The 24,183-nt window shown below is 35.4% G+C and overlaps 1 protein-coding gene across 1 annotated transcript in view; it reads right to left on the reverse strand.

The window, feature by feature from the left end:
- si:cabz01090165.1 overlaps window positions 1–23,384 on the reverse strand; it is a 326,808-nt gene extending 303,424 nt beyond the window's left edge. Inside the window, exon 1 of the mRNA XM_073928779.1 lies at window positions 23,200–23,384. The gene's annotated coding sequence lies outside the window, so the exon portion shown is untranslated. The remainder of the gene's footprint in view (window positions 1–23,199) is intronic.
- Between the last annotated feature and the right edge of the window lie 799 nt (window positions 23,385–24,183).

Here is a 24,183-nt window from a genome sequence, read left to right on the forward strand (position 1 = left end):
ATTATCCAGTTTTCCCTACAATTAAAGCTGACAGGTGCTAACATTGTCTTAAATGATGCTCAACACACACACATCTGTTAACATCTCAAAAAAAGTACTCGAGGGTTTCGTGAATCTTTAACAACCAGGACATATTTAAAGTCTGTTCAAGACAACACTTAAAGTCTATACAAAATATAGCATTTTAGCCAACATTAGACCTGCACATTTACCTAATATTATTAGTGTTGTTTTACCATAAGAATTGTTTTGAGAAAATCAATTATAATACGCTACACATATTAGTCTTTGTTTTACATCTACAGAATCGTGAGGAAACCCTGATCTTGATTTTAAGCAAAAACAGTCTCTTAAAGAAAGCCCCGAGCCTCTGTGAATCTATATCTGTCTCTACGCCGTCCAGCACAATCCATCGCCAATGCCATGGTGGACTTAAATAAACAACGTTTCACATCAGCATCAAAAAATGACCTTTTGATACAGCTATTTTCCACTGTCTGCGTGTCGTACTGTATATGCTAGATAGAAACGCTGTGCTTTCAGCAGCTTAGCGTAACAAGCTTGCGGTTCTCCTTCAGACGGCAGAAAGCTAAAAGCCTGACCGGACTGATGATTGCTTTCATTTTTAAGAGAAAGATGTTCTGAGGCCAAATAAGGTTTGTATTGAGGGTTTAGGGTGGCCTGACCCATCGGGAATGAAGACAAGAAAGCAGACGCTCTAGGAATGGGTTTCATATGTGTGTTGGTGAAAGGTACTGTAGTTCGGCTTTCATTTCATGAGGAGAGAGCTGAAATAAATAAATAAATAAATAAATAAATAAATAAATAAATAAATAAATAAATATAAACATACACACACACACACACACATTTGTTTTTGCGAATGGTGGGGAACATTACATAGGTTCCCATTGTTTTTATACTGTACAAACTGTATTTTGTATTGCCCTAACCCCACCCATTAATTCACTAATGATTAATTCATTCATTAAATAAGAAGTATTTATTTTTTAATTCAATCATTCATTCATTCATTCATTCATTCATTCATTCATTCAAGGTGTATTTATTGATTCATTCATTCAGGAGTATTTATTTATTCACTCATTCATTCATTCATTTAATAAGAAACAATTATTCATTCATTTATTTATTTGTTAAATAGGAGTATTTATTCATTTATGCATTCATTCAAGGTGTATTTATTTATTCATTCATTCAATAAGTATTTATTCATTCATTTATTCATTCATTTATTAATGAGTATTTATTTATTTATCTATTTTATCAGGAGAATTTGTTTATTCACTCAATCATGCATTCATTCAATAAGAAGTATTTATTTATTCATTCGTTCATTCATTAATGAGTATTTATTTATTTATTTTTATTTATTCATTCAGGAGCATTTGTTTATTTACTTAATCATTCATTCATTTATTCATTCAATAAGGAGTTTTTATTTGTTCATTCATTCATTTATTCATTCATTAATGAGTATTTATTAATTAATTTATTCATTCATTCATTTATTCATTCATTCATTCATTCATTCATTTATTTATTTATTTATTTTTAGTATTCAGGAGTATTTGTTTATTCACTAAATCATGTATTCATTTAATAAGAAGTATTTATTTATTTGTTTTTTATTCATTCATTAATTATTATTTATTTATTTCTTTATTCATTCATTCAGGAGTATTTGTTTATTCACTTAATCATTCATTCATTTAATAAAGAGTATTTATTTATTTGTTTATTCATTCATTCATTAATGAGTATTTATTTATTTATTTATTGATTTATTTATTTATTCATTTATTTATTCATTTATTCATTCATTCATTCGTTCGTTCAAGGTGTATTTATTTATTTATTATTCCAGGAGTATTTATTTATTATTTTGTGCAGTTGAGAGAGCTGATCAACTTTATATAATTGCAAATTAAGTCTCTCAACTTTGTCTTTTATGTCTATTGCTGTATGTCAGTGCAGACCTGAATCTCTGTGGCGTTGTTTACACCTGATATTAAGATGTGTTTTTGTCAATCACAACTGGAAAACCATAAAAAATACAGGTGTAACACAGGATCTAAAACATTTTGAGCTTGTTTACTTTCAGCCAAGTCCAGGGGGAGTCAAAATCACAAGACGGAATGTAGTCAAACATGTTCAGACAGCCACAAAAGACCTGCTACTGTACAGACTGACCTGATTCTCACACATTACAGGACGTGTTGCTGAAACACTTCTGAGATTAAAACTGACTGGGTCCAACTGATTATCTCAGCATAAACTCCACACAGAAATGCCAACTGGCCCAGCCGAGACTCGAACCAGCAACCTCCTTGGTGTGAGGCCACAGAGATAACTACTAAGCCACTAGGCTGCCATTATTATTATGAATTATTAATAATAATAATAATAATAATAATCTAAACATCCCTATAACTTGTTGAACACATTTACTCTAGCCCTCACAGTCTTGTTTTAACCCCTGTCAAAAATGAAATATCATGCTACTCCAGCTATGGTTGTGTTTTGTTTTCCTTTCAGTTTTTGGCTGCTGAAATGTTAATGCACGCCTAATGTTAGCAGTTTCTGACACCCTTCAGCGCCAACATTCATTCCACAGTCAAAGTCAACAGCGACTGCATCTCTTGACCATCTCTGTGTGCTTTTATACTCTTCACTTGATGCCTTGTTTAGTTTTAGAGGGCCAAAATCATTGTCCAAAACAGCTAGCGCTCCTCGGACAATCTATTCTGCACACAAAACATGGATAAGATGCAACAAACAAACATAATCACGAGCAAAAGTGATGCCAGTGCGGCAAAATCTTAAATGACTTCGCTTTGGCTGAAATATCAATAGGGCGCTGGCTGCTAAAGACACAACATACTGAAAACAACTAGCAAATTACACTGCTTTATTTACCAAAATATTAGCTGCTGTTGTTGTTTTGGTCATCTTTTACGCTACACTAGCGATATTAGTTTATTTTTAATATGTTTGGCTGGAATATTGGGTGGCAGACCATCACCAAAGAACTGTTTACAGCTGAATAACAATCTGTTCAGTTGCTGAATCATAATAAAGTATCATTTTTATTTATCTATTTGTATATTTATTTATTGTTGCGTAATTTAAAGTAGATAGTGTCAGTATTGGTAATTCTCATACACTATTCATTCATTCATTAAGGAGTATTTATTCATTAATTCATTCATTAAGGGATACTTGTTCATTCATTCATTCATTCATTCATTCATTCATTCATTCATTCATTAAGGAGTATTTATTCATTCATTCATTCATTAAGGGATACTTGTTCATTCATTCATTCATTCATTCATTCATTAAGGAGTATTTTTTCATTCATTCATTCATTAAGGGATACTTGTTCATTCATTCATTCATTCATTCATTCATTCATTCATTCATTCAGGAGTATTCATTCATTCATTCATTCATTCATTCATTAAGAAGTATTTATTCATTCATTCATTTATTCATTCAGGGATATTTGTTTATTTATTCATTCATTCATTTATTAATTCATTAAGGATTATTTATTCATTCATTCATTTATTCATTAAGGGATACTTGTTCATTCATTTATTAATTCATTCAAGAGTATTCATTCATTCATTCATTCATTCATGAGTATTTATTCATTCATTCATTCAGGGATATTTGTTTATTTATTCATTCATTCATTTATTAATTCATTAAGAAATATTCATTCATTCATTCATTCATTCATTCATTAAGGGATATTCATTCATTCATTCATTCAGGAGTATTCATTTATTCATTAAGGGATATTCATTCATTCATTCGTTCATTCATTCATTAAGGAATATTTATTCATTCATTCATTCATTAAGGGATAATAATTCATTAATTCATTATGGAGTATTTATTCATTCATTCATTCATTAAGGGATATTTGTTCATTCATTCATTCATCAAGGAGTATTTATTTATGAATTTATTCATTAAGGAATATTTGTTTATTCACTCAATCATTCATTGAGTACGTATTCAATAATTCATTCATTACAGAATGTTTGTTCGTTCATTCATTCATTTATCAATTCATTTATCCATTCATTTATCCATTCATTCATTCATTCATTAATTCAATCAATCATTCATTCATTGGGAGTATTCATTAATTTATTCATTAAGGAATATTAATTCATTAATTTGTTCATTAAGGAGTATGTATTTATTTATTCATTAATTCACTCATTAAGAAGTATTTATTTATTTATTTATTTATTTATTTATTTATTTATTCATTCAATTATTCATTCATTAATAAGTATTTATTCCTTTATTTATTTATTCATTCATTCATTCATTTCTTTTTTAAGGAGCATTTATTTAATTATTTATTCATTTATACATTAAGCAGTATTTATTTATTTATCTATCTGTTTATTCAATCATTCATTCATTTATTAAGGAGTACTTATTTATTCATCTATTCATTCATTCAGGAGAATTTATTTATTTAATAATTTATTCAATTCATTAATGTATGAGTATTTGCTTAGTTATGCTTTCAATCAGGACTAATAATTTTGCATTCAACTGTAATGAGCTGTTTTGTGTGGCTATAAATCAATCGAAGCGAATGAGACTGCTGGTTTCCAAACATTTAAAGTTACAATTTCCACACTGCACTTATGTGAAAAAAAATAAGTGGAGAAACATTAACCACTAGAATTGAATGATAATTATAAATAAACAAAAGAAACTGTTATTATGTTCTGAAAGTGGTGCCACAGTGATTGCAAAAAAACTGCAGAAATGTCCAGTAAAGAGGTGAAGGACTGTAGATCTATAAAGAACAGCATGAAACTGGGCTCCAATGAACTGATTGTTTCAGGGATGAGCATCAGATCCATAATGAAGGCCTCTTGCTCTGGGGATTTGACTGTGTGACGGACCATCAGCCCCTCTGACCTCCGAGATTCAGCAGGATTGTGTGGGACCCCGGATCTGCTGGACCGGAGAGAGCGATGGCACACGGGGATTACAGACGGATGAAGAACGAGAGCTGAAAGTGAAGGATGATCGCTCTCCTGCTCCTTTCTGCCCTCTAGTAATCTGCTGCTCCTCCGTCATGTTATTAAGTTGTTAAAAGGTCAAACTTTTCATACTTTACATCATACTAACGCCCAACCCATGGCCATTCCTCATACCATGCTGCTCTCTTTTTTCCTTTCACACACAGACACACGTATGATAGATAGATAGATAGATAGATAGATAGATAGATAGATAGATAGATAGATAGATAGATAGATAGATAGATAGATAGATAGATAGATAGATAGATAGATAGATAGATAGATAGATAGATGGAAGGACGGACAGGGTAGATAAATGCATCGATGGATGGATGGATGGATGGATGGATAGGTGGATGGATGGATGGATGGATGGATGGACAGGTAGACAGATGGATGGATGGATGGATGGATGGATGGATGGATGGATGGATGGATGGATGGATGGATGGATGGATGGATGGATGGATGGATGGATGGATGGATAGGCAGACAGATGGATAGATAGATGGATGGATGGATGGATGGATGGATGGATGGATGGATGGATGGATGGATGGATAGGTGGATGGATGGATGGATGGATGGATGGATGGATGGATGGATGGATGGATGGATGGATGGATGGACGGACGGATGGACGGATGGATAGGTGGATGGATGGATGGATAGACAGTTAGACAGATAGATGGATGGATGGATGGATGGATGGATGGATGGATGGACAGGTAGACAGATGGATAGATAGATGGATGGATGGATGGACAGGTAGACAAATGAAGGGATGGATGGATGGATGGATGGATGGATGGATGGATGGATGGATGGACAGGTAGACAAATGAAGGGATGGATGGATGGATGGATGGATGGATGGATGGATGGATGGATGGATGGATGGATGGATGGATGGATGGATGGATGGACGGACAGGTAGACAGATAGACAGACAGACAGACAGACAGACAGACAGACGGACGGACGGATGGACGGACGGGTAGATGGATGGATGGATGGATGGACAGGTAGACAGATGGATGGATGGATGGATGGATGGATGGATGGACAGGTAGACAGATGGATGGATGGATGGATGGATGGATGGATGGATGGATGGATATGTAGATAGTTACCATTTTCTATTTGCTTTAAATCACAAAAGCGCAATGGTAAATGAGTAAAATGAGATACCAAGCATTAATAAATTATTTTATATGAAAAAATGGTGGAAACTAGAGTCAACAGATCATGAAATCTGAAAATTGGCATCGTGTAATTGTAATATTTTTGGTACACATTAAAATCTTCTCACCCTTACATCATGATGAAGGGGGGAGGGTAGATCATAAGTCTCAAACTCCATTCCTGTAGTACCGCAGCTCTGCACAGTTTTGCTCCAACCGTAATCAAACACAGCTGATCCAACTAATCAAGGTGTTCAAGACTTCTAGAGACTAGAGTTGGAGGTGGTTGGAGCTAAACTACGTAGAGCTGCGGCCCTACAGGAATACAGGAGTTTGAGACGACTGCTGTAGACTGATATCTTAGTGTCTTAAAATATCAGATAAAATGAAACACAAGTTGAGTTCAGGTTATAAACTGGAGCAAGTCAACAACATATTTTTTTATAAATAAACAATGGCAAAAATGATGATAAATGTATTAAAAATCCAGTTTTAAAGTACTAATTATTTTCCACATATGATTATAGGCGTTTCTACGCATTAAATACCAACTGCATTGGTGAATAATTAAAATGACATAACTAACATCTACTAAAGTATTTTATTGTTTGTTTATAAGGTGAATAGGGTGATAGATGCATGCAGACTTCCTTCAAAACAGTTATGCTTGAACACAATGTAGTTAACTAGTGTTAATTACATAATAAGTGATGGCAAATAAATTATTGTAATATTTTGGGGACGTTAAAATACAAAAAATACACTGCCTTCTCACAGAATATCCTGTGATAAACTCAATTATACAATTAAATTATCTAATCAACACGACACATTTGCATAAATCTGTCATGCATGCTTTTTAAAGTACATTTGCATCCATTTGTAACTACTCCCACCTATCTGTGAACGCATAAGCCCGCTAATTGCTCATTTAATGAATGTGTTTTGTGCACACTGGAGTGACGGTTGCTCCGGGCGAAAGTTTGCATTTCGAGATAACGTCATTAAATGTGCTTTTCACCTCAGACCTCCCTGTTGTTCCATACAGATGACTTAATTAAATAGCAACCGCAAATGTTGTTTCTGCCCTAAACCTTCATTCATCACACACAAACAAAACAGCCACTGCGCTCAAGCTGTAGTTCTCATAAATGTGATGTGATCTTGGAATAAAAACGATAAAAGCAGTCAAAAGAGGGTCATTTTCCAAAACACAAATTATGTTTCTTTGGTCTGACTGTTGTTTGAACTGCGTTAGTCCATTTTTAAAGGTCAAAAAAGCCTCCGTTCCATGTTTTTCTTCTGGTTTTATTACAGCGCTAGATTTAATTGCCGTTTGCCTAATAAATGCTTCTCTGCAGAATGCACCAGATGTCTCTGAAGCATCTGTGTGGCAAATGGCGTCCAGAGGGAGATCACCATCAAAGGTAGTCCCATCTTCCATGCTGAGTGATAGCCCAAATTAGGCTTCTCATTGCCTCAATTTGTTTGAAACTTTTTTCTTTCCGGCTAACTTATACAACAGGGTTTGATGAGATCTGGAGATGTTTGTAGTGAATCTAGTGATGTCTTCAAAATACTTAGGCTTGAGATGACGAAATTACTTCATTGAAGCCTTTTAGAACAGGATGGATGGATGGATGGATGGATGGATGGATGGATGGATGGATGGTTGGATGGATGGATGGATGGATGGATGGATGGATGGATGGATGGATGGATGGATGGATGGATGGATGGATGGATGGATGGATGGATGGATGGATGGTTGGATGGATGGTTAGATGGATGGATGGCTGGATGGAGGGTTGGATGGATGGTTGGATGGAGGGATGGTTGGATGGATGGATGGATGGTTAGATGGATGGTTAGATGGATGGCTAGATGGATGGATGGATGGATGGATGGTTAGATGGATGGTTAGATGGATAGCTGGATGGATGGATGGATGGATGGATGGATGGCGGGATGGATGGATGGATGGATGGATGGATGGATGGATGGATGGTTGGATGGATGGATGGTTGGTTGGATGGTTGGATGGTTGGATGGATGGATGGATGGATGGATTGATGGTTGGATGGATGGATGGATGGATGGATGGATGGTTGGATGGATGGTTAGATGGATGGTTAGATGGATGGCTGGATGGATGGATGGATGGATGGATGGATGGATGGATGGATGGATGGATGGATGGATGGTTGGATGGATGGATGGTTAAATGGATGGTTAGATGGATGGCTGGATGGTTGGTTGGATGGATGGATGGATGGATGGATGGATTGATGGATGGATGGATGGATGGTTGGATGGATGGATGGATGGATGGTTGGATGGATGGTTGGATGGATGGTTAGATGGATGGCTGGATGGATGGATGGATGGATGGTTGGATGGTTGGATGGTTAGATGGATGGTTAGATGGATGGTTAGATGGATGGCTGGCTGGCTGGATGGATAAAATGAAAAGGCAGGTAAAGTTCATGTTGTAAATTGGTGCAAGTCAACAACATAGTTTTCTTGAATAAATAATGCCAAAAAATTGTGTTTACCATGATAAATGTATTTAAAAGCCAGTTTTAAAGTACTAATTATTGTCACATATGTCTTTCTACTCCTTAATTACAAAACCACATTGATGAATAATTAAAATGACATCACTAATATTTACTACAGGGTACCTGCGGGATCCTCCAAATTAAATTCAAGGCTTTTTAAGACCTTTTTAATACCATTTCAAATAAAATTCAATGCCAACTTTGTACCCATTCCGACAGAAGAATGAGGGAAAAATGTAAAATCTGTATAAATTTCGAACCCTAGAAAATAATTATGTACAAGTGCATAAACACACACACACACACCTGTAACAAGCTGTCTGTATTCACCTTAATCTCCGTTGATGAGCGGGCGCTGCCATTTGAATCTTTTTGGCTCGAGACTTCCGGTCACATTTACTTCCATTCATTTTTTGACGTTAAAAACTGCTCGTTACGCTGTTTGATGTTGCATCTTGTTATTTGCTTATAATATTATTCTACTTGGTCTGTGTAGTCATGCATGCATTTGTTTTTAGAGCAAGTACTTTGACCATTTTCTGCCGTTTATTATTCCTAGTCATTTCTCCCATAGGCGACTGAATCGGAAGTTCTCAAACAATCGCGAAAACAGGCGCACTTCCGCATTTTAGAATAAGGTCAATAAACACACACACACACACATAGACACAAAACACTAAGCAAGCGAAACACAGCATTACGCTCTCTCTCATTCACACACATAAACACACAGGCACGCGCTTGCTTGCTCGCTCGGGAGCGATTTTCCGACCGCTCCGGCGCTTTATTCGGAAATGTATTTCCGCACCGCAAGAAATATGGTCTGGTCCTGCGGGAATGCAGACCTCTATCCAGAAGTATCGCTGTAACAGCCGAGAGGAGAGGAAAAGTCATGCCAGGAGGTCAAATGGGCAACAGTAAGAGAGAGAGAGAGAGAGAGAAATGGAGTTTACTTTCATTCTCTTAATTGCAGTGAAATAGGAGCTTCTGCTGTAAATGTCAGTGAAAGACTGTCCAGAAAAACTTGCAGTGAAATTGAGCACAGTTTCTGCGTTTTTAAATAGTTGGAGCGTTGTAAATACTCGCGCTCGTCTCCCTCGCCATAGTAGCCTAACGCCCCATTCACACGGGGCTTCAGCGTCAACGCTTGACGGAAGTTGGGGCTGAAGCGATCATCATAGCAGCGTCAGCCAATGAAATTCAGTCAGCATTAGGCCACTGTCTAGCTGGTGCATTTGCATACAGCGATCTGATTGCCTGACGCTTCCGTCAGCGCTTGAAAAGTTGAGCTAGTCCCAACTTCTGCAGCGAGCATCTTCTGCATTCTTCAAAATACCTTTTCTTTTGTATTTAACAAAAGAAGCTTGAACATTAATGAGTAAATGATGAACTACCCCTTTAATTATGTGACTGCATCCCTGTAAAAGATTTCAGCATTTTGTTTTTTTTTAAAGCAACAAAGAAACAAGAAATTATTGTTTGTAGGGTAAACAACAAGGACAGTCAATAAAGCTTAACTGGTAGCAAATATTCATTATTATTGTTTCTTCAGTCTAGCATTCTCACCGTTAATGCGCTAGTAGTAAATGTTGGGTGATTAGATAAGAAAACCCAATCAATGACAGAGCAGATTTTGTTCCTGTTGCAATATTTATCTGAAGGCTGTTAGGAAAGGGGAAAAGAAAGATCGATTTCTCGCTGAGGAAAAGCAAAGCACCTTTAAAATGGGGTCTTGTTTGTGGTAAAGCACGATCATTTCACCAATAATAAAATTACATGCCTTCTTGTTTGTGGAGTGCTCTGCATGCGAGTTAATGGAGGTGTGTTTAAGGTCCCATGTTTGCCAGGCTCGTACACAAAAATCCATTTCTCTGATTGATCAACATGACTTCAGCCGGACGCTTTAATTCCGCTGACCTGAAAACAATTGAGCGAAAACGTCCACTCAACAAAACTGCAAAAGCTAAACCAATAATTTCCCCTCTTCCAGCCCCATTTCCCAATGCACCTGTCCTGCTATAGTTTGCCCTTGACAGTGTTTCGGCGACAGTGTTCCTCCCTCGACGCTCCTCACGAGCCTTCAGACCTGGATTTGAGATGTGTTTCCAGTCAGTGTCTTCCATTAACCGTGTTGAGATGTGCTGCATAAGCTCACCGCAGGCATCGGGGAAAAACAAAGCTTGCGAGGGAATCCCAAGACGTTTACCTTCCCCTAAGACACTTAACAAGCCTTTATTTGAGCCTGTTCGAAGTTGATCAGACATTAATTATTCAGTAACCTGAATATTTAAAAAATATGTATATATGTACCTGTCTAACTGCTCGTTAATGCAAATTTATAATCAGCCAATCACAAGCCAGCAACTTAATGCATTTATGCATGTAGACATGGTCAAGACGATCTGCTGCAGTTCAGTGTCATGAAGCTTCAAGTTTCTTGAACATGAGAATGAGTTCACAGTACTAAAATGGCCTCCACAGTTACCAGAGCTCAATCCAATAGAGCACTTTTGATATGTGGTGGAACGGGAGATTGGCATCATGGATGTGCAGCCGACAAATCTGCAGCAATTGTGTGATGCTATCATGTCAATATGGAGCAAAATCTCTGAGGAATATTTCCAGTAGCTTGTTGAATCTCTGGATTAAGGCAGTTCTGAAGGCAAAAGGGGTCCAACTTGGAACTAGTAAGGTGTACCTAATAAAGTGGCCAGTGAGTTTTTGACGTCTCAGTAGAATCAGCAGTTCAGATATGAAGACGCATTTTCTGTCTTGCAAAAAAATAAGAAAAAAAAAAACAGTGCGAAGATTGTATTTAGGATGGTACAGTGCTGTATAATAGCACATTTACTTGCAAATGGCGGAAATGATATGGACACACGCTTACACAAATAATATGCCATTCAAGTTGATCTGCTCATCCGGTTTTATTTGTATCAGTTCAAGCGTACAGCTGCTGATTGTTAACCATCTGACGTGAATAGCACAAACACACAAACACAAACAGCAGGAAAAGCTGAGCGGAGAACAAATATTCTGCACTTGGCAGCAGTTCAGTTCAATTTAAGTTTATTTGTACAGAGATTTTCCACAATAAAAAAAATCTGGTTTTATGATTTACATGAGTTTAATAATTAGTCATAACCATTAGTCATATATTGATTGATTTGATTGACTGTAAAGCAAATAAATAATAGGGTAAAATAAATAATAAATAATATAAATGTGTATGTCAGTGAAAATGCTTACATTTATCAATAACGTAAAGATCTTTTCTCAATTCCATATTTCCTTTTCATTTGCACAGAACATTTAGTTTTATTTTCAGAGTATTTCAGCTGCGCTTGGCAACCTTTACAAATTGCAGAGGTTTTGTTTCTGCACGTTTTTGTTTTTAATGAAAAAAATAAATAAAAATTTAAACCCATAAAAAAACTCTGCAATCGAATACAAATAAAGAAAATAAATAATACGAAAAATAAATAATAAAATCATATAAAATGCTGTGTTATATATATAGCAACTAAAATACAAAATACAAAAGGTTTTTGATCAATTTTAGCATTTTCACTCACATATACATTTTATATGATTTTATAATTTATTTTTCGTATTATTTATTTTCTTTATTTGTATAAAAAAATATATACAAATATTTTCTTTATTTGTAAAAAATAAGTTTTTTTGGACTATATATTTCCAAACCCATGAAAAAATAGACAATAAATAAGAGAGACAAATAATAAAAAACATAAATCTAAGCCCTTTTACACAAACACATTTTATCAAAAATGTATCTAGCATTTTTTTTTTAAATCCATGTTTCCTTTTAATTTGCACAATAAATTTTGTTTTATTTCCAGAGTATTTCAGCTGCTACTGGCAACCTTTACTAATGTTTGTCTCTACATCCATCATTTTTCTTTTCAAATACTAAACATGTCCAAGCCCATGATTTGCATCCGACAGCAGAGACAAAGGGACAGATTTCCTAACAGCTTGTACGAGCACAAATCTTTCTAGAGCATTAAAAAACTGTCAGGATTTACTAAAGACACGATGAGACATTAACACAAAAATAGCATGGACAGTGATTTTTGTAGTTGGACTTATTTTAATATTAAAAACATCTTCCCAAGGGTTGTAGTAGTCAGTTTATGGTATTTGCACCATTATTTAAAGCCGCAGAAACTGTTTTATCTCAGTAGATTGCATGTACATGATCATCATCAGTTCAGCTTAATAATATACAACAGTAAACCCAGGTGCAATTTGCAAAATGGGTCGAAAATGTTTTCAGCTTGTCCACTTATGTCCACTTCCAGACAAAAAAAAAATACAATCAATTTGATTGCTGGGTCAAATGTGTTCAACAAGCCACAAAAGAGCACTTACACCACTGCAAAAAAACATCCATAAATTAGCAGTTTTCTGTATTGTGTGATTCATTTTATGTTTCCCACAAATTAATCATGCTTTTAAATTACATTATGGGATCTTATTCTTTTGTCCAACAACCTAACCCTTAAAATTTGGAAAAACATTTTTATAGTATAAATTGATATATTGTCTGGGTGATGTTGTACACTACAAAACTTTGTATTAGTAGATTTTCTGTTATTTTACAAACTTATTTCTCTATTTATTATTATTTATTATACATATTTTTATTATTTCAAACAACTTAAATGCCACTAAAAATCACTTTGTAGAGTTGAATTTTCAACTTCAAAAGAGGACAGGGCAGAGGTCAACATCCCAATTCACCACCGCAAATAAAAAATAAACAAATAAAAAAAATTACAAAAATAGAGTACTTAAAATTGGAGTAAACCACAATTTATAAATCAGATCACAGTAACTTTTGTATGGATTACCTCATAATTGCATATTATCTTCACAATGGCAGCAATTTATTCACAATTCATTGATTCTCATTTTATCTCTGTTTTTTTTATAACTATTTTTTCATAATAGCCTAATACTAATACACATTTTTGATTCTTCATATTTTTAAGGCAAAGAGTGTTTATGTCATGTTTATGTATTTTTTTACATGAAATAGTAGGTTTTTTTTTACTATTTTTTACTATTATAATATTTTTTTACTAATATAAATTTAAAAAATTATACATTACGTCAAACAAAGGTTAGCACAAAATTACCAAAATGAAATCTAAATCTAAATTAAATCTAAATCTAAACAAAAGTTACCTAAATTTAATTAAATCTAAACAAATGTAACCTGAATGTAATCTAAATCTAAACAAAAGTAATCTAAATGTAATCTTAATTTAAAAAAGTAACCTGAATGTAATCTAAATGTAATCAAAATCTAAACAAGTAATCGAATTGTAATCTAAATCTAAACAAAAGTAACCTGAATGTATTTTAAATCTAAACCAAAGTAATCTAAATGTTACTAAAATCTAAACACAAGAACCCTGAATGTTATCTAAATCTAAACAGAAGTAATCTAAATGCAATCCAACTCTAAACAAAAGTAATCTAAATGCAATCCAAATCTGAGCAAAAGTAATCTAACTGTAATCACAATCTGAACAAAAGTAATCTAAATGTAATCCAAATCTAAACAAAAGTAATCTAAATGCAATCAAAATCTGAACAAAAGTAATCTAAATGTAATCAAAATCTAAACAAAAGTAATCTAAATGTAATCAAAATCTGAACAAAAGTAATCTAAATGTAATCAAAATCTAAACAAAAGTAATCTAAATGTAATCAAAATCTAAACAAAAGTAATCTAAATGTAATCAAAATCTAAACAAAAGTAATCTAAATGTATTCAAAATCTAAACAAAAGTAATCTAAATGTAACCAAAATCTAAACAAATGTAATCTAAATGTAATCAAAATCTAAACAAAAGTAATCTAAATGTAATCAAAATCTAAACAAAAGTAATCTAAATGTAATCAAAATCTAAACAAAAGTAATCTAAATGTAATCAAAATCTAAACAAAAGTAATCTAAATGTAATCAAAATCTAAACAAAAGTAATCTAAATGTAATCAAAATCTAAACAAAAGTAATCTAAATGTAATCAAAATCTAAACAAAAGTAATCCAAATGTAACCAAAATCTAAACAAATGTAATCTAAATGTAATCCAAAAAAATCTGATTACATTAATATATGTCAAAATATAGCCTACTTCAATATACATGACATCAATTAATAGTTAGCACAGAACTAATACATGTAATCCAAAAGTAGTCTGAGTACGTTACAGCAACCTATCTTAATTTATCCTACTTCAATATATATGACATCAAATAAGAGTTAGTAATCTAAATGTAATTCAAAAGTAGTTTAAATACAATACACTACAACTCAACAAATGTTAATACAAGGCTGAAACAGGGCCTATATTTTGTTTATTAGCTGCTTCTTTACATGTAAACAGCACTGCATGATTCATTCCAAAGAGTCAACAGAAGAAGATTTAAATGAGATTTGTCTTGAAAAGTAATTAAAACTGTCATGGTTCCCCTTCTCGTCCATCCGCCTTTGCATTTAGATTGTTTGTTTGCTTGTTTGTTCATTTTAGTTTCGTTCTGATATTAAATTTCTCAATCTGCATTGGTTACAAGACTTCAAACCAGAGTAAACAGTCTCTGAATAAACCTGACTATCAAAACAACAGCACATATCTGAGTTTCAGCAAACCGTGGCATCAAAACCACCACATATACAGTAGTTTGCAGCAGTTTCTTCTTTACATAAACCTCCCAAACACTTCATTTTGAATGACTGTAGCAATTTAAATGTCTTTTCAAGATGCATAAATGCTGCAGTATTTGCTATGATTCAGAATAGCTTTGACAATTCCTTTCCTATATAATTATAGAGGGTTTTTTAAGGAAAGAAACTGTACACGCCTGTCAGTTTCTATTCTAAAATATGCTTAAAAAAAGCCAAATTTAGTACAAGTGCCATATTGGATGACCATCCAGGTCTTCACACTGATACCTTGTCATTTTATCATCGCCTACACACACATTACTCCTGTATTAGGGCTGTGGAACATAAGCATTTAATGTTGTTATCCAAATTTGACCAATCAAATGGGGCCTTACTATGATTATGTTTAGTTAATCATAAAGTGGGCGAGGCAGTGGCGCAGTAGGTAGTGCTGTCGCCTCACAACAAGAAGGTTGTTGGGTTGCTGGTTCGAACCTCTGCTCAGTTGGAGTTTGCATGTTCTCCCTGCCTTCGCGTGGGTTACCTCTGGGTGCTCCGGTTTCCCCCACAGTCCAAAGACATGTGGTACAGGTGAATTGAGTAGGCTAAATTGGCTAAATAGCACTGTTGCCTCACAGTAAGAAGGTCACTGATTTGAGTCCCGGCTGACATAGTTGGCATACTTGTGTGTAGTTCCGATGCTCTACCTGTGTTGGTGTGGGTTTTCTCCAGGTGCTCTGATTTCCCCCACAGTCCAAACACATGCACTATTGGCTGTAGTGTATGAGTGTGTCTGGGAATGTGAGAGTGTATAGGTGTTTTGCAGTACTAGGTTGCGGCTGGAAGGGTGTCCCCTGCGTAAAACATATGCCTGAATAGGTGATGGCTCATTTCGCTGTGGTGACACCTGATAAGTAAGGGACTTAGCCAAAGGAGAATGAATGAATGAATGAATGAATGAGTGTGTAAGTGAGTGAGTGAGTGAGTGAGTGAGTGAGTGAGTGAGTAAGTGAGTGAATGAATGAATGAGTGAATGAATGAACGCATGAATTAATGAATGAGAGAATGAATGAATGAACAAAAGAATGAATGAATGAATGAATGAATGAATGAATGAGAGAATGAATGAACGAATGAATGAATGAATGAATTAATGAATGAATGAATAAATGAATGAGTGAATGAATGAATGAATTAATTAATTAATTAATTAATGAACGGAATGAATGAATGAATGAATGAGAGAATGAATGAATGAATGAATGAATGAATGGATGGATGAATGAGAGAATGAATGAATGAATGAATGAATGAATGAATGAATGAATGAATGAATGAATGAATGAATGAATGAATGAACGAACTAATGAATGAATGAATGAATGAATTAACGAATTAATGAATAAATGAATGAGTGAATGAATGAATGAATGAATGAATGAATGAATGAGAGAATGAATGAATACATGAATGAATGAATAAATGAATTAATTAATGAACGAAAGAATGAATGAATGAATGAGAGAATGAATGAATGAGTGAATGAATGAATGAATGAATGAATGAATGAATGAATGAATGAATGAATGAATGAAACAAACACATATTATCGTAGACATGGCCTAAATTAGATCAGAAAATATATATATATATCCCTAGCTTATTTTATTATGATTGTTCAATCAATTTTAAAATAAATCACATTTCTTAAAGGGTATGCATGTTACATAGCAACAAAAATATCTCATATCGCATATTTTCCCATCATGCAGCCCTACACTGCATACGTACTGAAGGCTTTCTGTAGAAATGTCATGCTTGGTGTGGGCGGAAAACATCTTTAAGTCATTGTATGCAGAGCTGCGTCTGGAATACTTCACAACTGCACTGCACACAGAGAGCATTACTGAAAGCGAGTCTTGTCTTCTCTGTGAAGCGTGTGGTATGTGCGGTACTTCCCTCAGTCATCAGCTGGAGCCCTCAGACATGGAGATTAATAATGAATTTGAAAAGAAATGCATCGGCTATATGTGGCTTTCTGTAAGGAGCATTACATGCCACAACCTTGGTAAAGCGTCTGTGCACTTATCAATGGAGACCCGAGTGCTGCACAAGCCACTGATGTTGTATGTGCATCTGTATTTTGTACTGTCTGGAGCCAGCACCTAAGCTTTTCACTCATCATAGCACACGTGTTGCTGATGATGTAAAAATAAAAGTGATTTGAACGTAAAGATGCACAGTAAAAAAATGTCGGCAAAAAAAAAAAACTGTAAAAATGCTACTGTTCAAAAGTTTAACAGTAAGCTCCCTTAATTTGTGAATAAAATGGATTTACTGAAAATGTATTTTACATTCCTACACATTTATAACTGTCAAATTCTGGCAAATACAGCTGATGTTTATTTACCATACATTTACAGACTTCTCTTTTTACATTATTTTACAGTGAAACAGAAATATCAATCCTCATTGTTGTTTAAGTTGACTAATTTACTATTAGTATAAGTATAATGTTAACAAGTAAAACTGCCACACATTTAAAAAAATCTATTGTTTTTAAAACATCCAAATTGAGCTGCATTCTGGAAATTTTGCCACTCAATTTTCACCTATTTCAATTTTGGGTGGAGACGCACCAGGCCAGAGCCACAGTGGCAGGCCAGACTGACCATCAGGCCTTTAATAAAATGTTTACCAAGCTTGGTCTTTAATGCATTGGAAAGCTTTTCAAATTCAACAGATTTTGCGAGGGAATGCAAACATTTAGAGGGAGAACACAATTACATATATTTTTTGCAAGGAAACAAAATAAATAATAAAAAGTATAAATATATATCCTGGGATTTTTAATGACAGAAGAGTCAGGAGCTCGGTTTAACATCTCTTCCGAAAGACGGCGCTCACTGAGCAGTATAGAGTCCCCGCCACTATACTGGAGCATTAGGACGCACACAGACCGCAGGTTGAGCGCCCCCTGCTGGACTCACTAACACCACCTCCGGCAGCAACCTAGCTTTCCCATGTGGACTCCCATCCAGATACTGACCGGGCGCAGCCCTGCTCATCTTCAGTGGGTCACCATGTGGGAGTTGCAGAGAGCTAGCTGCCGGCAATATATATATGATAATTGCATGGAAATGCAAATATCCTTGTGAAAAGTATTGTGAGAGAACACAATTATTATTATTATTTTTTTTTTCACGAGTAAATGCAAATATTTTTGCTTTTTTTTGTGAAGTACTTTTATTGCAATGTTTCCAAGGGGAACATAAACAATCTGTGAGAGAGAGAGCAAAAACTTAACAAATATTTTTTCCCCCTCCCACCCAATTTCTTCCCCCCCACCTTGTCCCTTTAGGGGCTCTATAGAACCCTGTAGTTGCTGTTATCTGCGGAAGTATATTCTTTACACGTGTTTGGCATCGGCGCGGCCCCTCAGCACAGATGAATCTGCTTTACTGTGTTTGTGTGTCTGTCAGTCACTGCACCACTCTGGATTCTGCATCTTGACAGTTTGACCCAAATAAAGATTTTCACCAGAGATTGGCGTATGAACACGTTAGAAACCTTGCCGGCACTTCTGCTCTGACCAACTGAGGGAAAAACGCATTGCAATAAATGATGCCATGTTCCAGTGATGATGATTGAATCTAACGTTCACTACCAACTTATAGCACACCAAACCATGCAAACTGTTATTGATACACTGTGTTGTCAAATTGTTAGTCTTAACAATATCAGCAGTGACTAAATTATTGTGCATCGGCATTAGAGCTGGGTGATGTCGACCAATTTGGCATCGTACGATGTCTAATGTGAAACATCGCGATGGACGATGGCATCATCATAAGAGTGTCACGATTTCGATTTTAAATCGAAATCGATCGAAATTTATGCTCAATTTCGATTATCGAATCAAAAAAATAGAATCGTCGATGCTGCCACGCCCCCAATGTCACGTCAGCTCGGCTTGCCAAGCGGGAAAAACAGGCTTGTTGAAGTGCTTGTTAAACTGTGCAGACGCAGGAGACCCGTCGACAGAGCTTAAACTTTCAGGGCTCGACAATAAGGCCCAGGGCCAGCGCGCTAGACGCTCGGGTCAGTGTAGAGTCCTGCCTTGTTGCCTGCCAGATCGAGCCAGAGCTGCGTGCTGCGTGCTGCGACTGTCTGTCAATTGTGTGCAAATACAATCTTACGGTGCTTTCACACATAGACGTTTGTTTCGGAATCTGTCTCGTTTCCCCCGTTAGCGCAGTTTGTTTGGCATTTATCCAGCAGTTGCGCTCGCACCCGCGCCAAATCAATCAGTCCGAGATCGCCTGAATGAGACGGTCTCTGCCCTATTAAGTGGATCGATTGTAGTGAGAAAACGAAACAATGCAACGAACTAACGACCCAGGCTATATCACAGTGTATTATGATCGTGTGATAGCCATATATACGGCTATATGAAGGGCGAGATGTCATTCTTACCGGTAAATGCGAAAGTGAAAGCATGCTGAAATATTACCGAGAGCTGTTTATCCAGCCTGATCTCGGTTTATCCGTTAGGAAAATTGACCGAAGTTACTATCTGATCATTTTTTCATGTTTTAATCTTATGTTGTGTTAGGCCAGTTGTTTTGTTCTTTCTTTCGAGCTGTCAGTGCGGAAATGATCAACATTGATCTGCTTCGCGATCTGATGCAGCCTCGGTTTATCTGCTATATATAACATATGTCTCGCTATAATTTAAGCCTAAAATGCAGAATTCTAGCCAACGTTTCTTTAATAGATTGATTAATTCAATAGATAGATTTTGGCAATTATGTGTGTAACTTACCTTTATTCATTTACTGTATGATTTGGTTATGGGTAAAACAAAGACCATGGAGGTCAGGTAGTTTAAACGGTAGGCTACAAATAATTAATTCGTTATTAATTAATTGATTATTCATAATCGAAAATCAAATCGTGACTTAAGAATCGAAAATGTAATCGAATCGAGGATTTGGAGGATCGTGACACCCTTACATCATCATCATGTGAAAAGCTGGGGGCGGGGGTTAATAGAGTGCGCGTGACGTGTCTGATGAGCGAGAAGGGATCCAGGGGTGAGAAGGGCATACGACTTATTTGAGGACCGGGAGGGAGATGCACGATTTCCAGGAGATTATCACTCGTTTGCGGGCATTATGAGTCCCGCAAATACATAGACACTTTCGGAATGTCCAGGAGACTTGGGATGTCTGAATATCACGTTTAACAACTATAGTGAGACGTGATGTGATGTGCGTTTTCAGCAGACGGAGGGCTGTTCACAGATGCTAGGTAAAACACGGTGTGGATGTGGATCATTTTCATTCTAAAATGCCATTTTAACACTAAGATGTATTAGTGTAAACGGGGCCTGAGTGTGTATTTTTCGTGAGCGGGTTTGCGACGGGGGCGGTGGACGATCGGCAATGCCGGCTCAGCATCGTGTTGTCTATTGGCCATCGGCGATAGACGATGGCATCGTCTATCGGCCCAACCCAACTAGAAACAAGACAAAAACTTAGTAAGAAAAACGTATTAGCAGCGAGTCTAATGGTCCACTAGTCAGATTTGTTCAGAACAACCTAAGGGGAATAAATAAAAACGTGAACTTCCATTACTAAGCAAACCATTTCTCTCATCTCAAAACAATATATCCAATGTTTGCGGTCTAGATTACTCCAAAAATCTGTCCTGCAAGTCACACAAGCAGCGTCTCGCATGATTTCAGAAAAATACAGATGTGACTAGCCTGAGCCCTAATTGAATTTCCAAGAAACCAATATTCTGTGAAGATCAAAGGCCGCTGTAAACAGATTTGAGGTTCTTGAAACAACAGCCACGCTTATCAGAGGGGGGAAAATCCCTGATTTAATAAAGCCAACAATATGAAACCATCATGAAAAGGTGGGAAATATTACTGCCAACAACTGATACGATAAAGCTTTCTCAGTCCATAATCCATTCCTGTGTCAGATTAGCAGGAGTGTCAGATTAATGAGACATCTACAAACCTCTATCTTAAGAAGCAGAGTGGGGAACCCTGCTACATAAAATATAATCACAAAGATTTGTGCGCATGATAAGCAGCAGCCAAAATCAAATACACATCACACACAACATCTCAATATGAAGACTATATTTGCTCCAGAAAATGAAAACATCAACAGAAACCATTAATTTTCACTACAAATAACATTGAAACATTACAAACCATTATCTTTGAAGCATTAAGGCCAGTGCATTTTAATAGTTTTGTGCATATGCATTAGCTATTAAAGCGTTTTACGCATATTACCAGAAAAGACTCACAGGGATCATAAAGTTTCCATTTAAACCAATACAACTCCCATTATATTAAACCATTCACAAATAAAATCATTACACTTACAACATGCATAGTCAGTGCACAGAATACGTTTGCTCATTTAAAAACAAATCACAACAACACTGACTGAAACTTGAGACATTTCTGAAGGTAAATAAATGGTAGTTTTGGGGTGGTGTTGCTCATTTTCAATAGTTCAACACGTTAATATAAATAACATACATTTTACACACAGTTTTTACTGTCTATTTTTGCTTACTCCCAATACACTCATACACTCCCAATAACAAATCTAACATGAATAAATGGTAGTTTTGTGGTGTTGATAATTTAAAATAGCTCAGAATGTTAATATTAAATAACGTACAGTACAATTTAGAGTTTCACCTATTAATGTCTATTTTTGCTCCAGCAAAGAGTTCATGTTCCAAACAAAGCTATCATGAATGAATCATGGCAATTCTTTGATGAATGATTCAGAATGATGTTTTTACAGAGACTTCAGCTATTAATTAAGGGAATATAAAATGGTAGTTTTGTTCTGTTGCTCATATAGTTTAATATGTTAATATTAAATAATATACAGTACATTTTAGACACAGTTTTAGATATTAATGTCTTGCTCCAGAAACGAGTTCACTTCCAAACAAAGCTAACATAAATGAATCATAAACGATTCACTGTTTACAGAGACTTCAACCAATACTAAAGAAAAAAAATGGCAGTTTTGTTTGTGTTGCTCAAATAAAAGAGTTAAATATGTTAATATTAAATACCATGAAGTAGACACAGTTTCGCCTACTAATGTCTATTTTTGCTTCAGCAGCGAGCTCATACTGCCAGCTAACATGAATGAATATAGCAATTCTTTGATGAACGATTCACTGTTTTTACAGATACTTCAGACATAAATGAAGGGGGAAAATAGCCGTTGCTCATATACAATAGTTAAATTCACTAATATACATTACATTTTAGACACAGTATTGCATATTAATGTATTGCTCCAGCAACAAAACTCACTTTCAAACAACGCTAACATGAATGAATCGATTCTTTGCTGAATGATTCACTGTTTACAGAGACTTCAGCCATTAATGAAGGGGGTAAATGTAGTTTTGTGGTGTTGCTCATAGACCTATACAATAGTTAAATCCGTTAAAATTAAATAATATACAGTACATTTTAGACAGTTTCGTCAAGTGCTGCAGCAACGAGCTCATACTTTCAAACAATGCTAACATGAAGCATAGCAATTCTTTGATGAACGATTCACCGATTCACCGCCAGTTGAACTGAATAATTTATCCAAGATCTTACCTGTAATAAAGATGTGTGCTTATGGAGGAACAGCAAGTCTAAACAAATCCGACGGATGAAGGATTCAATTACGCAATGATTTAATGCTCTGAATGACTCGGTTGAATAAACGATTCAGTGATTCAAGAACACAGCCACTCGTCGCCACCTACAGTTAGGTTGTTTTACAATCAGTCTTGGAATACAAAATGTTGTGAATTCATACATGTGTTTTAAGGCAATATTTTTGGCTTAAAAATGTGTGATTTATTCATTTAAATTGGAATGTTTAATTATTAATTTAAACAATTTCAAGATTGCATCCTGTAAGGCTCTTACTGAGACAAAATTTTAACATCTTTTGACTCAGTGTTTTTTTTTTTAATTCATAACACTTTATTTAGAGAATATTGCATTGAGATCTCAGCACTGCAGTAAAGCACAGTTATGCCAGGATTTGTGAAAGAAATCTGGAAACAAAAGGACTATACAAAAGGATGGAGCTGGAGAAAGGACTATATTATAAGCACACAAAAAAGATATATGAAAAATCCAGCTTAAACCAGCCTAGGCTGGTTGGCTGGTTTAAGCTGGTCGACCAGGCTGGTTTTAGAGGGGTTTTGGCCACTTTCAGGATGGTTTCCAGCCATTTCCAGCCTGGTCTTAGCTGGTCAGGCTGGGAGATGACCAGCTAAAACCAGCTTGACCAGCCTAGCCAAGCTGCAGCCAAAACCAGCTATATACAGCTTAAACCAGGCTGGTCAAGCTGGTTTTAGCTGGATTTGGCTGGTCATTTTCCAGCCTGACCACACTGAAAAAAATTATTCAAAGATGATTCCTTTACTCATTTTTTAATGTTAAGTGGTTGTAAACAATTTAATTGTATTGAATTTAAACAAACAAATTAAGTTGAACATTATTCAATTAATTTGATTGTTTAAATTCAACACAAATTAATTGTTTGCAACAGTTCTGCATGCAACACTTTTTTTAAACTAGGCTGGA

This window comes from Danio rerio, chromosome 18 (assembly GCF_049306965.1).
Source record: "Danio rerio strain Tuebingen ecotype United States chromosome 18, GRCz12tu, whole genome shotgun sequence".
Lineage (NCBI taxonomy): Eukaryota > Metazoa > Chordata > Actinopteri > Cypriniformes > Danionidae > Danio > Danio rerio.